Genomic DNA, 5,000 nt, shown 5'->3' with positions numbered 1-5,000 from the left:
TTGTTCTTCATGACATCTAGGAACTCCAAATTCTTGAGACCTTCAGCAAATGAATCAATCTCAAACTTTCTGGACAAGATTATTTCACTTTCCAGTAGGTTTTGCACAAGATGTGCCACATTCCCGTCGGTTATCTTCTTGGTTATTGGCCAGTAAAAAGCATTTATCGCTGACCAAAAGGACTCAGAGGAGGGATGGTTGTCAAGGACTTCAGAAGCATCCCTTCCTGCAATTTATCCAGCAGTTCATGCGATACAGCAGTTCCTGCCAGAATCGTTCCGTTGTCACTTTATATGCCATAAGGATGAGGACAGGAGACAACATAGACAAGAAACAATTATCTTACCCTTTGATTAAATTACTGTCAAAGCTCTATTAAGGGACGGAGCATCATTTTTGAGAAAGAGGTTGGGGGTGGGTGAGCAACAATAAATACTTTTTAGGGTCAGGTTGTGCAGGAGCTTCTCTTTATGCTGATTGCATCCCTCCCCTAAAAAGAAAAAGGTCCATCCATACGGCCTGTCTCTAACAAGTCTTTTGTTTGGAAATAATTTTTTTATAATACCCCCTTCCTCCATAAACCTGCCTCCTCCCTATATGCAGTGAGCAAAATTATGTACATCCTCCTAATGTTCTTTTGTGACTATAAATGTAACAAAAACTGTAAGTACACTAAAGTACCTGCATTGAGCGGGATTTCTTGTCTTCTTAGTTGAGAGAGCACATATAGAGCGTCTGCATCTGCTGAGTAGAAGTACATTGCTGGACATAAAGCACCAAAACTGGGACCACCTTGAACAATGGAGTGGCTCACAATAATTCCAGATTGCCAAAACTGGGACCACCTTGAACAATGGAGTGGCTCAAAAAGAGACAAGGTTTATATTCACTGATGCACAAGAAGAATACAACAGCAAAAGGAGGCTACCCTAGTACTGGGCAAAAATGCTTTGTTTGTAAAGCTGGGTCTTCAAAGGTTAACATCCCATGATTTACTGCTAAATTCATGGTCTTTACCAGTTATATCTTATTAAACCTGCAATGAAGGGTCTCTTCCTCAATAATCTGACTGTTGTCATTAAGTAACAGCCACATTTTACACAGTTTGACTAAATTTTTGGTCCAACTGTGCAAAACTTTCGTTCAAGCGCAAAGTAGTGTCTAGTGCATTATATCATGACTGGAAACAAACCAATGTTTAGTGGCATTTCAAAGTCATGGTGACACAGAATTCTTAAGCTTTCAACTAAATAGATGGAACAAGTCCAGTCCGCTATACTAACTTCTTCCATGTTTCCATATATGCCAAACATTAACTTATGAAACTGCTCTCACGTGCCACAAAAGTGGCAAAAAAAAAAAAGAAATACACCCATATTAGCGGATTTAATTTTAGGGAGCTTAAATATGTACAGAAGCAATTAGTTAAGACATGTACATTTGCATATTAACATGGTCGTGCTGTGACCACATAATTGTGATAAGGTAAGCTTGACGTTACATTTTACAGCCCTTAGAATACTCTGTATAGAACCTAAAACTGTATATTAATTTGGGCTCTGAGGTACTAAACTTCAATCTTTCAATTAGTGTCTTCGAAAAATACCGACAATTTGCCTGCAACTACAAATATTTGCAAATATATGAGTTGGTATAGTTACATTAGTTTACTTGAAGAATGCTTTCTAACTTAAGTATTGAATTATCATCTCACCTCCAATTTGCTTTTGCTCTTGAAATGGTGCTTGTAGACGGCTGAGTGACCTGATTGTTGTCTCTTTCATTTGGTAAAGACGATATGTCCTCGATTTTACTTATGGCGTTCTGCAAAATTTCCCACAACTCCTCCATCTCTCAACGAGTAACATGCAGAGAACCAAAACCGAGGGGAAATCAACTAACACTTTATGTAATTGAAGTCGAATTGTAGCCCCTGTAGGCCGCAAGGAAACGATGAAACGCCATGACGAAACAACAAATTGACACAACGACAAGTCGAAGAGGGCAGTCGACGAATCGAACTGACAAGATGACGATTCAAATAGGCCATCTTTGTCCTATCTGTCACAAAGATAGATTTTGGGTAGGTTATCACAGTGCTACACAAAAGTTGGATAGTTTTCCAATAGGCTATCTTTTTACTATATGGGACCAAGATAGCTTTTGGGTAGGTTATCAAAGTGCTAGGGAAATAATGGATAGTGTTCAGACAGCCTATCTTTTTACTATCTACAGCAAAGATAGGTTTCAGATAGGATAGAGTTTTATTGTATAATAGTAAGATAGTCTTCAGATAGCGTACAATCTGTAGTTTTTGGCTTAATATAAGTTAATAGTTTTTAGATACAGACAAGTTAGTAGATAGATAGGCTATCTTTTGATTTTCTACTTAGGAAGCTAGGTTTTAGATAGTCTATCTATCCGCTAACTATCTAATAGGTAGATATCAGTTACCTTTAGGCTTCGTAATGAATAGCTATGCACTATCTACAAAACTTCTTAGATAGCAAAAAGATAGTGTTTTTCCTCAGTCAACTTGAAATAAGATAGTGGCAACTAGCATAAGGTTACTAATAAACTAGTAATGAGATATGATCATTTTCGTAAGGGAAGTAAACAAACTGGGAAAAATGTTTGGCTGTGTTGAACCTCGACAGCATAGAGGAGGAAACCCTTCCAACTTGACTCCCGATGACTTGCTTTTGATCGAAACTTTGAAGCGAGAAAGACCAACCTCGTGTTTAGCAGAAATTCCCACGGCTCTTCTTGAATTCAGCGACATTCCAAACGGAGCTTCGAATTCCGCGATTTCATGTGCCTTGAAAAATAGCATGTTGTCTGGTTTGAAATCTTCAAGAAAAAAATTAGTACCATCGCCCAAGAAAGATTCACGGTTGAAAACATGGCCTATACACAAATGTTCATTGATTACCTTAATGGATCCCTATAAATTTAAGTTTTTTGACGAGTGCGGCTTGAAATTCCCTTACCACGGCAAGCGGCTTTATGGACGTGCACCAGTTGGAGAAAGATGCATAGAGTTGCTTCGTTATCATGATTCACCCAATGTAACAGTCAACTTGTTAGCTGGACTGAATGGTGTAGAATACATGAATACTGTGCCTGGTGCTTCTTATACCATGCAATTTCTTCGTTTTTTCGGTGAAGCAGGAAAGGAGGCAAAGTGGGAGACTAGCTCTTGAAGTTGGCGACACAATCGTGATGGATAACTGCCCTACTCACCTTTTTGCTGGTAGGGAGGCATTACAGGAATGGCTTAATGAGCGTAACATTGAACCAGTGTATACTCCAACATATTTGCCTGATTTTAATCCTGTGGAGTTAGTGTTTAATAAAATGAGGACTGACATGCGACATGACCTTTGGGAAGTCACCAACAAGCACATTGAACTTGCTGCAATAGAAGCAGCAGTAGACTACATAACCCCAAATGATATGGTTTATTTTTTCGGGCGTTCAAAAATGTGAAAGACAATCAACCCCGTTTTACTCAAGTAAACTTGAAGTAACGTTTATTTTAGAAAATGTACAAGCGCTCATGGAATTAAGGACGTCATGAATCTCTTTATTTTGTGGATGACATGAAACGTAGTTACTAAAACAAGGAATGACCTACGATGACTTACAATAATCTACAATGACTACAATGACCTACAATGACCTACAGTGATCTACAATGACCTAAAATGATCTACAATGACCTACAACGACCTACAATGACCTACTACAATGGCCTGCAATGATCTACAATGACCTACAATGAGCTATAACGGCCTACTTAAATGGCTTACAATCAAAAAGAAAGACAAAAGAGGATCAGGGTGAAGAGTTTGATGAGCAAAAAACATCCATTGCGCGTTGTCACGCAACACTTTTAGTCCATTGCATGATAAGCCATAAGATAGATGACAGCAATTACGCATGTGAAATTGTAGGCAGAAATAAACTGCGAAAAGACCTGTGGATGGTTTTCCTTTGTTGTAAAGCTTAATCTAAAATGTACAAATACCAGGGCTTTGCTTGGCAACTATAAAATCTTAATTAGAGGAGGAAAAAATGAGAAGATTATAAATAGCTTATTGTTCTGACAATGTTTTGTTTGGTTCAGAGTGCACAAAAAAAATTTCAACTTGCACAGCAACGAGGTTTTGATTAGTTCAAAGTGCAGAGTGGAATGTTTTTAACCTTTGTATTGCAAACATGCTGCAGTGCCCTCAGAGCTGCAAATTATCTTTTATTTTAGCTAATTACAGATCATTAGCCAATTTTAGCTTATAATGTACCTCATTGTAGGTCATTGTAGATCATTGTAGATCATTGCAGCTCATTGTAGACTTCTGAAACAACGGCAAATTCCAGCTGTGTCCAGGTCCATACATGCCTACTGGTAATTCATTGTCACTTGCGCGAGAGAAAGGCATGAATTCATTTTCCATGAAATCTTCGGTGTTAAGTTCGTCCTGTAGTTGCACTGCTAGTCTAAAATCGTTTTCTTCAACTTCTGACAAAAATTCAGAGGACGCTGGTACTGACCCGTGGAAAATGCTTGAAGCAGTTGAACTACTGTGTTTTGGAAAACGAATTGCATACTCTTCCTCTAACATTCTCTTCTTGGGGTTCCCTAATTTCTCCCTAAAGTATGGTCGCTCAAATGTCCCTTTCATTTCTTGTTCTTTCACTGATTCTTGCAATAAATGTGGTACGCTTCCCCCTGGGAGGCAGTTTCCCGTTGCACTTCTTTGGTAGTACGGCTACATGTTTGTTGAGAAGAGCCCAGTTTTTCACTCCATTGACAATGTATCTCTTTGGATTCGAAGCCACGATGTCCTCTTCAATTTTCTTAGCAAGAGAATCCTCAACTGAACTATAAGCTTTTCATTTCTGGTTGTACTCCGTTTGCAGGTTAGCAAGTTCAGCTTCACATTTGGTTACCTGTTGTGACAAATTGCATCTGGTTGCTTTGTCACCGGGATGCTTGT

Source organism: Montipora capricornis, unplaced genomic scaffold (assembly GCF_036669925.1).
Source record: "Montipora capricornis isolate CH-2021 unplaced genomic scaffold, ASM3666992v2 scaffold_440, whole genome shotgun sequence".
Lineage (NCBI taxonomy): Eukaryota > Metazoa > Cnidaria > Anthozoa > Scleractinia > Acroporidae > Montipora > Montipora capricornis.
This window is presented reverse-complemented; position numbering follows the sequence as displayed.